This window comes from Ranitomeya variabilis, chromosome 5 (assembly GCF_051348905.1).
Source record: "Ranitomeya variabilis isolate aRanVar5 chromosome 5, aRanVar5.hap1, whole genome shotgun sequence".
In the NCBI taxonomy this organism is placed as follows: Eukaryota; Metazoa; Chordata; class Amphibia; order Anura; family Dendrobatidae; genus Ranitomeya; species Ranitomeya variabilis.
In genome coordinates, this window is record NC_135236.1 from 647,743,932 (window position 1) to 647,756,717 (window position 12,786).

General features: G+C 45.3%; 1 protein-coding gene across 4 annotated transcripts in view; it reads left to right on the forward strand.

The window, feature by feature from the left end:
* The first annotated feature begins 5,465 nt into the window (after positions 1–5,465).
* SYNPO (synaptopodin) overlaps positions 5,466–12,786 on the forward strand; it is a 126,647-nt gene continuing 119,326 nt past the window's right edge. For 2 of the 4 annotated variants that reach the window (XM_077266340.1, XM_077266343.1), the window contains exon 1: positions 7,825–7,929. The gene's annotated coding sequence lies outside the window, so the exon portion shown is untranslated. Of the gene's footprint in view, positions 5,709–7,824; positions 7,930–12,786 lie in introns of those variants that run through there. The other 2 variants (XM_077266341.1, XM_077266342.1) reach the window with 2 other exon arrangements.

Consider the following 12,786-nt stretch of genomic DNA (forward strand, 5'->3'; position numbering starts at 1 on the left):
CCCACAGAGAACTATATACAGCCCACAGTAGTATACAGCACAGAGCACAGCCCACAGAGAACTATATACAGCCCACAGCAGTATACAGCACAGAGCACAGCCCACAGAGAACTATATACAGCCCACAGTAGTATACAGCACAGAGCACAGCCCACAGAGAACTATATATAGCACAGAGCACACAGTAGTATACAGCACAGAGCACAGCCCACAGAGAGCTATATACAGCTCACAGCAGTATACAGCACAGACCACAGCCCACAGAGAACTATATACAGCCCACAGTAGTATACAGCACAGAGCACAACCCACAGAGAACTATATACAGCCCACAGCAGTATACAGCACAGAGCACAGCCCACAGAGAACTATATACAGCCCACAGCAGTATACAGCACAGAGCACAGCCCACAGAGAACTATATATAGCACAGAGCACACAGCAGTATACAGCACAGAGCACAGCCCACAGAGAGCTATATACAGCCCACAGCAGTATACAGCACAGAGCACAGCCCACAGAGAGCTATATACAGCCCACAGCAGTATACAGCACAGAGCACAGCCCACAGAGAACTATATACAGCCCACAGCAGTATACAGCACAGAGCACAGCCCACAGAGAGCTATATACAGCCCACAGCAGTATACAGCACAGAGCACAGCCCACAGAGAACTATATACAGCCCACAGCAGTATACAGCACAGAGCACAGCCCACAGAGAGCTATATACAGCCCACAGCAGTATACAGCACAGAGCACAGCCCACAGAGAACTATATATAGCACAGAGCACACAGTAGTATACAGCACAGAGCACAGCCCACAGAGAGCTATATACAGCCCACATCTCTTCTCTTCCTCCCCTCACCTCCTCCGAGAATGGCCCCACAGTCCAGAAAAAAAAAAACTCTCCTCACCTCTCCTCGTGCCCAGCGTTGCTTCCTGGTTCCTGCTCCTGTCTCAGCAGCTGCAGTCTGCCCGGGACACAGCAGGTGCGCGATGATATGACGTCATCGCGCACCCGCAGTGTCAGAGGCAGAGCGGGGAATGATGGGAGAGGAGCGTCTGTAGACGCTCTCTCCTCCATCATTGCATTCAACTGTACCGGCGTCTATACGCCGGTATAGTTGAATGCGACGGCGGGGGCGGCGGATTGAGCGGCCCACCACTGGCACCGGCCCTTCTGGCATTTGCCAGAAGTGCCCTATGGCCAGTCCGGCCCTGCCCTCATCCCTGTCCTGGTATGCATGGCTCCACTATCGCTGTCCTGGTATGCATGGCTCCCCGATCGCTGTCATTGTATGCATGGCTCCCTGGTCCTTGTCCTGCTATGCATGGCTCCTCCATCCCGTCCTGGTATGCATGGCTCCTTATCCCCAATCCTACTCACCCTCCAGCATGCCCTCACAGCATCTCGCTGGTTCCGGCTTCCTGCAGCTCTTCCTGTGCTGAGTGATCACATGGCGCCGCTCATTAAGGTAATCAATATGCGCTCCATGCCCATGGGAGTGGAGAGGCGTGCATATTCCTCACCTTAATGACCGGTGCCACGTGATCGCGCCAGAAGTGCTGCTGGAAGCCGGAATCACCGAGATGCTGAGAACTGTGAAGGTACCGGGACCACCGAGATGCTGCGAGGGCACGCTGCTGGGTGAGTAGGATGTCTTCTGGAAGTTGACGGCTGTTACTGTGCGTTGCTATAAGAGAAATGAAGCCAAGGGGGCGTTTTCAGCACAAAAAAATGTGCTGAAAAACTCAGCTTATACACGAGTATATACGTTAAGTGCATTCTGGCCACATGCTAACAAAGTCGCAGACAAGCTGCAATTTTCATCACAACCACTGGGCAGCCACACATAGACACGCATGGTATAATCGTCTCCAGCAGAGTAAGCTTAAAGGGAACCTGTGACCAGGTTTGACCGTTATGACATACAGCCACCACCTTTCAGGCCAGATTTACAGCATTCTATAATGCTGTATATCTATCTGCCGCCAACCCAACCTGCAAGACAAGAAAAAGAGATTTTATTATACTGTCCTGTGGGGCGGTCCTGTCTGAAGGGTGTTGCTTGTCTTGGTCCGGTGCCAACCTTCTCCTTATGATGCTGTTCTCCTTCTTGCTTTGTATGGATGATACGTCCCTAAGCCATTCACACAGGAACCCCGCAATCTCGCTCCTGCACAGGCGTACTTCTCTGCCAGAATTGTTGCATCTAATATATGGGCCTTTTCTGGGGCAGCTGCGTGCTGCTATTTTTAGGCTGGGGCAGCCAATATCCATGGCCTATTACCAGCCTGAGAATACCTGCTGCCAGCTGCATGCTTTAGCTTGGTTGTTATAAAAAATGGGGTGGGGACCCCATAATGTTATTTTTAATTATTTATTTAAATCATTTTTTAAAATGGCGTTGGGACCTCTGTAACCAGCCATGGTATAGCTGAGAGTTGCAGCCTGTGACTGTCAGTCTTTCCATGCTGGTTATCAAAAATAGAGGGGAACCCAAGCAGGTTTTTTTTTATGTATTTATTTATAATATTTATAGCGCAGATGCCAGCTGATAAATACTCCCAACAGCCACGCCTGCTCTCGCTATTATTAGTGGCAGCAGTCGTAGGCTGATGGGAGTAGTAGTCCCATCAGCCGAAGCCTGTGATAAGAGGTAAATTTTTTATCTCCGGTCACAGCTGCTGACTCACTCTGTCATCTGACAGCGTGGGAACCGCAGCTATCTGACCGGCCGGCCAATGTGTGCCGTGCTGTCATGCAGATGACAGCGTAGCAAACAATGGATGGTCGGGTCCCCCATTCATCAAAATGAGAGCCAGGTTAAGGTTTGAGTTTGGGGAGTGTTCTGGTACCCAAACCAAAATTTTTAAAATCCACAGGTTCACCCATCACTAGTAGGGACGCGTCATCTGCACGAAGCAAGAAAGAGGATGGCATTGCAAGAAGGAGTGAGGCGCCGGACCAAGACCAGTGACACCCCTCGGACCGGACTGCCCCGCAAGTGAGTGTAATAAAAGCGCTTTTTCATGTCTTGCAGGTCAAGTTTGAGGGCAGATATTCAGCATTATAGAATGCTGTATATCAGGCCTGAAAAGTGATGGCCGTATCTATAATATGGCGACAGGTTCACATTAAAGGGAATCTGTCACCTCATTTTGCTGCTATAAGCTGCACTGCAGTCACCGCCATTAGTGGCTTATTAGTGGCTTAGCAGCCACCTCCATCAGGGGCTTATCTACAGCATTCCGGAATGCTGTAGATAAGCCCCCGATGTAACCTGAAAGGTAAGAAAAACAAGTTAGATTATACTCGCCCAGGGGTGCTCCGGTGCGGTCCGGGTCCGATAGGCGTCGCAGGTCCGGCGGCTCCCATCTATTAATAAGATGTTGTCATCCTCCTTGCTTCCTTGCGGCTCCTGCACAGGTGTAATTCTCTGCCCTGTTGAGGGCAGCGTAAAGTACTGCAGGGAAAGGTCAGAGAGGCCCGGCGCCTGCACACTGCAGTACTTTATGGAGCGCCCCCAGTAGGGCTATGGGGTACTCGGTACCGGGTCCTTCGGTTCTCGGTGGGGATGTCACGGTGGCTGACCCGGTCCGTGGCCCTAGGGATGTCCATTGTAAATGGGGGAAAGGTCTTTAAAGGGATAATGTTCGTGATGCCACCTGTGGTATTCGGTCAGGGTGACCGACGCTGCATAGGGGTCCGCTGGGGTGATGTAATGGCAGCTAGATGGTATACCTTCCCACAGGTGAAGTGTATCCCCAGGGCTTCCCAGAGTGTAGATGGTGGATAGTGTGAGGCACAGTGAAGAACGAGGACACACAGTTGCAGTCTCTTTACCTTTACTGAAGGCTTCAGTATCCACAGTCCAGAGCACCAGATCACAGGGTAGGCAGAGTCCGGCCGGTCTGAAGGCAAATCCAGAGTCCCCTTATCCAGGTGGAAATCAGTAGCCTTCCTCTAGCGCCTAGATGTTGTAGTACCTCCCTGCTGAGCGTCTCGGTAAGGTCCTCACAACTGCTGTTGGTGTTCTAGATGTTATGTCTTTCTCTCTGTCCCCCTGATGGAATGGATAGGACAAACCCATATGACTAGTGGCCTGAGGCTTTTTACAGGGACTCTATCATGCCCCAGCCCCCACAAGTTGCCACCGTGTCTCCTGGGTATGGGTCGGGCAACCAATATGGAATTAGCCGTCCTGCCGGTCTCTGGAGCAAAGCTTGGAGACGATTACTCCCTCGGTGTTCCGGCTACCGGATCCTGCGCCTCAGAAGGAGGCAGCCTTTTGCAGGGCAGAACTCCTTCTGGTTTCCTCTCCTTTTGCTATGACTTTTTTTCTCACCCTCCACAATACAATTCTCTTCTAATGTCTCTTTCTTAGGATGCTGCCGCACGTCAGGCAGGCGTAGCTCCGTGGCCTTCTGTCTAGGCCTCTGACAGGATCCCACCCCTGTCAGGGACCCACTACCTGAGCGGAGCTCAGATAGCAGCTCACTGGGTGAAGCCCAGCTCACTTCTGCCTAACTTCCCATCCAGACCACCAGTTTTACCTAATTCTGAGGAGTGCCCTAGTAGATAGGAGCGTAGCTCCTCCTGGTGGGCTGGAGTGTGAAGTGTGTTGTGTGGTATGTGATACCTGGTAAGAATATCTCTTTTATTGCCTTCAGACGTAACATCACTCCCCCTGGTGGAGGAATGACATTACTGCAACGACAAGGACCCTGGGGCGCTGCACTTACGCTGCTCTCAACAGGGCAAATCAGTACTCCTGTGCAGGAGCCGCAAGGAGGATGATGACATCGTATGAAGATGGGAGCCGCCGGACCCGGACCTGCGACGCCCATCGGACCCGGACTGCACCGGACCGCCCCTGGGTGAGTATAATCTGACTTGTTTTTCTTATCTTTCAGGTTACATCGGGGGCTTATCTACAGCATTACAGAATGGCACTAAGCCACTAATAAGCCACTAATGGCGGTGACCGCAGCTTATAGCGGCAAAATGAGGTGACAGATTCCCTTTGATGCTGGGAGAAAATTAATTATGCCTATTATGATTTAAAGCTGCATATATCACACCAGTCATCTTGGGATATGTAGGATATGTAGAACCAAGAGGAAATGTAAAGAACAAGACATCTGTATAAAAAAGTTGAACCTAAATGGACAATACCAAGACACCACCCTGTTCCCCCCCCCCCCCCAAAAAAAAAAAGAACAATGTTTCGCCACCTCAACAGATTCCCCTTGGTGATCCTCCTGACACTGTTGCATCTGTTTTGGGAAAGACTAGGAGCAAATCATCCACTGTGAGATCTTGAGAAACTAATTGATCCTGGAGTGAAAAACAAAGCACAGTTACATACGTCCATCCAATACTGGCATAACTGTGCTGGCCCCGCTCCCAAGAGCTTGCAATCTGAGCAATATAAATGTTAGCTCAGGTACATGACTACACACTTACATAACTCACGGTGTGGCAGAAAAGGCATTATGTCCTTTTCCCTCATGTCTTTTCATCTGTCAGATCTGTTATTATGGAGTCTGCTTGTGCCGCCCTCTGACCCATAGCAATAACAGAGAGCAGAGTCCTCCCCTACAGCTGTGATTACACTGGCAGTGTCGGTGCTGCTCACAATATACTGGGTGTGGAAGCGCTGTGCAATTACTTTCTCTTTTGGACTACAAGAGTCTTCTGTAAGTAAAAGTGTTTTAGTTTATAATAACAGCCTGTGATATCCTTAATTGTGCCTTTGCCATTGCACTCAGACAATCTCTGGAGCCACTTTAATGATATTAGGCAATTGCATAAGTAGTAATTCCATGTATTTCTAATTGTAAAATGAAGCAAAGAATTTCATTTCACACTACCCTGTGTAGAGCCGTTAACAGATTCATCTGCTAAGGCGGCAGCTATCATGTCAGTGCCATGCTGACAGAATCACAGCACCTGTCAGCACACGACAACTGACTGTCAGCACTGCATTAACAGAATAGGGACTGCAAGGACTGCCATGTTCATATATGATTTGCAGCATTCTCAATAGAGTTGAAAAAAAGGTTTTGGGCACATCTATGGGCATATTGGCACATCTATGGGCATATTGACACATGTGTAACATGGAAAAAATCTTGGGTGATTCTACTCATTTACAAAAGTAAATTCACACTGTGTTTGGTAGGACCCCACAACAACCTTCACACTGTATAACTGCTTGCATACAGTATTATCACCCCCACAGAGCCCTCCATAAAGTATAAAGGCTTCCACATAGCCCTTCAAATATTATAATGACCCGGATATAGCCTTCCATATAGTGTAATGGGCCTCATATAGGCCTCCATATATTATACTGGGCCCCACATTGCCTTCCATATAGTATAATGCACCCCATAGTCCTCCATATAGTATAATGCACTTCATAATCCTCCATGTAGTATAATGCACTCCCCATAGTTCTTCATACAGTATAATGGATCCCCCATAGTCCTCCAAACAGTATAATGAACTCCCCATAGTCCTCCAAATAGTATACTGCACTTCCCATAGTCCTCCATTCAGTATAATGCACTCCCCATAGTTCGCAATATAGTATAATGCACTTCCTAGTCCGCCATATAGTATAATGCACTCCCTATAGTATAATGCACTCCTCATAGTCCATCATACAGTATAATGCACTCCCCATAGTCCTCCATATAGTATAATGTTCTCCCTATAGTACTTCATACAGTATAATGCACTCCCCATAGTCCTCCATATAGTATAATGCACTCCCTATAGTCCTCCATATAGTATAATGCACTCCCCATAGTCCTCCATATAGTATAATGCATTCCCCATAGTCTTCCATACAGTATACTGAACTGGTAGGACTGTTCAAAATGGGCCTGCAGAATATATATCCAGATGTGTGTAATAATATCTTTATATAGCACCAACATAATCTTTAACTTTTCACAATTGGAAGCAATTGTTAAAAAACAACATCTGAAAAATATCGCCATTATAGGGTATAGTATGGTTTTATGTTGTTAGGATCATAACATATGAGGCAGCCAAAACTTGTTTTATCCCAGCACTGATATCCTTAAGCCTAATTGGCTAACCTAGACCAATTTTATCATTTGGAAGATGGGTTTGACTGGTCAGAATTCTGTGACTGACTCAAGTGGTTATTCAAAATTTGACAAATTATGACCCATCCACAGGATCTGCAGAAGCTGGTGAAACATAAGCCTAAGGACACGCTGTGGGCCTTGACATTCATCTGATACAGTCAATAGGCAAATTATTGTATATTTTTTGGGGGAGGTACATACGATGGCATTGAAGCACAGGCAGGATGTGAATCAATTCTAATGAATACAACCCTATACAGACATTACATATTCACTAACTGACAAGGGGGCTTACGGTGCCCTAAATAAACTCTTGGGGACCAATTTCTAACACCGATTTCCAATTAACCCTATTTATTGGCCTTAGAGTATTAGAATGACTACAAAGGTGGATCATCCTAAATATTCCTAAATTAGCTACTCTATTGTATAACTCTAGAAAGACTTGGGGATTAGTTTAGTAGATGTGTGAACTTATCTCCCCCCTTCATCACCCATATTGTACTTCTACACCCCAGTCTACTCACTTATCTACAACTCCAGTGCGCTAATTCATTCAATATGTATGAAATATACCATATGCTGGGCTTTGCAGACAATAGGTGCTCTGTGTAATAAACTCCCCTCTCCACACCCCCTTCTCTCCTCCTCGGTGCTCCTTCTCCCTGCCTTCTTCCTGAGCCCTGGGCTGCTGAGTGACACAGGGAGAGGGAGTCTGTAGGAGCTGCTCTACTCTTCTTTGTGGATAGGTGGATGCAGGAACATAGGGAGCCTTGAGAAGAAGCCTTCAGAGAAGGTAAGATCCTGCCTGGTGATGCAGCACAGTGATGGGACAGAGGGGGGAGGTGGTGACTGACAGCATGAGAAACTGCAAAAAGTTATACTGTGTTCATGTGAGTGATGTGCAAAGATCCAGCTGTGCATTGTAGCAGCAGAATAGTAGATGCATGAGTTTGACAGATAGAGTGGAACTGCATTATAAAGTGATCTGCTGCATCCACATATTGGTTCCATTGGAAACCTTTGCTACTTTTTGTTTACTATTTAGGGATACATTAGAATCACTAGGTAAATATCTGAATGGAGAATACTAAACTGCAACTGTATATACAGTAGTTAGGATGGTTACAGAGTTGCAGGCAGGTGTTCTCGTGTTTTAGGGTTTACCCACGATATACACCGCACAATGAATGGAATGATAATGCATGTGAAAAAGTGAAGATTGATCGTTATTCATATTGTATCTACAGAGCTGAAGTTGTTGGATCAGCATTGTTTGCTCTTTAAAAAAAGCTCAGTTAAGATAACATAGTAAGCATCCAAACCACAGACGTCACAATGAGTTGAGCAGATTAATAACTCAGCTACAGTTGATAAACTCAGTTTCTGGGATTTTTACAGTATGTACAGTATATACAGGAGGTGATGAATCGCAGAAGTCAGGTAACCAATGCATCTTAAAATTTGCTGCTAGAGCTGAAGATTTGGGGTTACTCTCGACTGATGTCTCTTAGAAAGGGCTGAGCGGACCCTAAATTTACTTTGCTGGGCGTTCCATCATTTTTGGCAAAATAGAGTAGTTTGAAAATGATTGAAATCTTGACAAAATCTTCAAATAATGAGTGAAAGAGCGATTGTAGGAACATTCATTCCCAACTATCGGCCCGTCTAAAGAGGCAGGAATCACCTGGCGAAAATGATCCTTTGATGGGTGTGATGATATTTAAACCATCTTAAAAATATTCGTTATCGGCAGTACATCACCCTGTGTAAACTAGGTATGTGCGGCTGATAACATGGTACCCTATCGACACAGAAACATCTTATTAAAGTGATAAGGAACAGCTTTTCGATTGCTGGGGTTTGACTGTTGGGACATACCACCGATTCTGAGAACTAGAGGTCTAAAGAAATCGATCATCATGAGCACTTCCATTCCTTTCTTTTCTATCAAAAACCATTTGAACACTAGTCAAGATTGTTATCGACCACTGCTTCATTCATTTAGAGCCCCGGTTCTTGAGATCAATGGGGGCCCCAACAGTTGGATTCTCATTGATGGGGAAGTTATTTCCTATCCCATTGATAGGGGATACCTTCCAAACTTATGAATACCCTTTTAATGATCTTCTGGACACATATAATATTCATTGGGCAGTCTAAAGAGGCCAGTAAAGGATTGACAATTTGCTCATATATTGCCATTTGGCCAAGATCGGCCCTTGTAAAAGTGGCATAGATCATTAAATCCCTTTAATATTTTAATATCTAGTGCACTGGCCTCCAATCAATGGCTCTCCAGCTATTGTAGAGACTCTAATCAGATCTTTTGCACAATGGAACCATCACAGCATCCAACATCCAACAAAAATGTGAACTGAGACTTCAAGAGGTGGCCCAATAAACAATATTTATCGGAAGGATGATGATCACACTGTGGGGGTCTGTTTGCTGATCCCCCCCACCAATCCTGAGTCCCCTGTATGAATGGAGCCGTAGTGAGCATGTGCAAGCACCATTCCTAGAGATAGTGAATGGAGCTGTGGTTGCACATGCTCACTACTGCTCGATTCACAGGGGCATATTTGGCATCTCTGTTCTCATGATCGATGAGGTTTCAAGCAGGGGTGTAACTATAATAGGTGCAGGGGTTACAATTGCACCCAAGTCCTGGAGCCTACGGGCCCAAAAGGTCCTTTACACCATATGAAAATAATATTACTATTAATGACCTGTGATAGTTAGGGACCCTGTTGGAGATTTTGCATTGGGATCCATGAACTTCAAGTTATGCCACTGGGTTCAAGTGATTTGACCACCAGTTATCACTAATGTAGTTTGGCGTTCGAACCCGACATCTAGTGTCCGGTGCTGAACTCCAAACATGAACTTCTCCTGTAAGGCTGTTTTACAATACGAGGAGGAGGAGAGTGAGTCTCCCCATTAATTTCGATGGGGTTCACGTTCAAGTTTGGGTTTAGTCCTGGTATTTGAACAGAACTTTGCACTAATGTCTGGTCGAACCAGACGAACCCGAACTTCCACTGGTCCGCTCATCTTTAGTTATCACCTAGACAGTGAATAGGTGAGATATGATGTTTATGAGTCAATCCATTAAAGGGATCCTTGCGCCAATTAACAGCCTCTATTGACATAGACATCCGACATTACTGATTCTTTAGTTTGTTGCATGAGAAGTTTATCTCCTGTTACTTATCTGGAAGAACATGATTGTCGCACGTGAGAAACGGAGATAGAAGGAAAGAACATAAACGTTTCTGATACAGATATAGCAGTGTTGTGTAACTAGGTCATTACTTAAGCATCTCGGTGTTCGCAGTGCTGTCACATTAGAAGGAGGTGTATCTACAGCTTCCATGATGGATTGCAAATTCATTTAGTTTTTTCTAATGCGTTCACTCTGAGTCCAAAGCCAGTAATGAACATTAATAGCTGCTGACTGCCAAATAGGCCCTGACACAGAGGCATTGCTATAAAGAGTGCAAAGGTGGCAGTCACACCCCGGCCTGACAGGGCCCAAAGGTCCGTGTGCAATATATACAACGGCCCAGAAGCCTCAGGTTACACCTCTGAATCAGTGAACTTTCATATATGTTGATTTGCATACTACTATACTCAAAGACTTGTAAGGAAAAGTCTGGCCTTGTTGCCCTTAGCAACCACTTAGCGATCAGATTTTATTTTTTTATTCTCTGTTCACATTGAGTTGTTTTTTTCAGGATTTTGTTGAACTGATTTGCTTCAAAATCCTCCTCGAAAACTGCTTCAAAAGCATCTTCCCATTCATTTCTATGGGAAACCGATTTCCATAAGAGGAGCGTTTTATGAGGGTTTTTTTTACCCGAAGGAGTATTAAAAAAAACTCTTCGGGGAGAAAAAAATGTGTGTGTCACTCTGAATTAGCTCCAAACTAGGCATGGTGAAATGAAAAGGCAGCAAAAAAAAAAACGCTTCAGGAAAACATTCTTCCAAAACGCTTCAGAGAAAGAAAAAGTCACAAAAAATGGAGCGTTTCCTAAAAAAAAAACCTTGTAGTTTCCTCAAAAACTCTGTAAATGTAGCCTAGAACTGCTGTGGCAAAAATGAAAGCTTCTCTGCAATTGGTTGCTATGGGCAACAACGTTTGTTTTGATATACAAGGCCCAAAAGGCCTATAAGAAAATCTCAGGCCTGAGTAGAAGTTTAATATACAAGGCCCCATGTTTGCTGTGTAGCCACCATTATACTGTACATGGCTTGTGTAAACGCAGACTCAGAGGTCCATTGTGGGGCTCAACGTGTGAGAAAATTAAGGCTCTTAGAGCGCTCTTTTCAATAAGCTTTATTTACAAGGAACAGGACAAAAACCTAGAGTTACAGCTATGCGTTTTGAAGCAAATGCCTTAAATTTATAATGGAATCTTATTTTATTGGCCCCTTTCACATTGCATCCTTGTCCACATTCAGTGGTCCCGTCGGGGCTTGCGCCTCAAAATGGGATTCGGGAGCATGCACCGACGGGACCATTGACTACAATGGTGCCGACAGAGTCAGCGTGCGCTCTGTCATGCATCATTTTTGGGTGTATACGCCTACTGGACGCGAGCAGCAAGACATAGCAGACCCGAAAATGATGCACGACACAGCACATGGTGACTCTCTTGGCACCACTATAGTCAACGGCTCAGTTGGCTCATGCATCCAAATCCCGTGGGGGGGGTCTGGACTAAAGCTATTAGGAGGTCACAGAATGTAGGCAAGAACACAATATGAAAGGGGCCATAGACTGATGAATTTATTGTGATATACTACACAGTTTAAATGGATTGTCTGCCACGGGCTGCCATGAGAGGTGCTGAGTTCTCCTTCAATGGAAGTCTTTAAACAGGGTTGGACATGATGACCCTGGAGGTCCATTACAACTGTATCATTCTATGGTTCTATGATTTTGTTCTAAAATAGGACATATCACCAATATCAGATTAGAGGGATTCACACACCTGGCATGCCCACCGATAAGCAGATATCTGCTTTCTGGAAGACTGCAGCAGCCACTAGACAATATACAAAGCTGTGGGGTTATGCTCCATACATCACTTACCCTAGAAATGATCTATGAGATAGGTCATTAATATGTTAGTCCCAGACATCCCCTTTAAATTATAGTCTCCGGCATCTATATTATTTTACTTATGTCTGTCATGTTTATTGGGTGAGTCCAAAGGCAAGCTGGGGCATTGGTGAAGCATTTTTCTGTGCCAGTGGTTGAGTGGGCACCTAATCGCTTTACCGAGGGGTGAAAAATGATACGTATCACTATGAATCTGTCATGGAAGATTATATTGTTTTCTTCACTTTCATTCTCAGGAAAGCCCAAGAGTTCATGTTTTGGTTGGTTAACCATCATTTAAAGAAAAAAAATCAGAAATTAATAGTATATGTGGAAAGTTTGTAATATACAAAATACGTTTTGAAATAAGCTTTTTTCTCTTCCTGCACTAATAATTGACTCTCTAAATTCTCAATTCTTCGGTCAATACAGACTGTCCCATTACTGAGATAGGAGATGACAGTTGGTGCTTGTAATGTTCTATGCAGAACTGTATCTGTAATTTCAGGAACTTGCGGTAGAATGTCTGTGCACCTCTAGCTC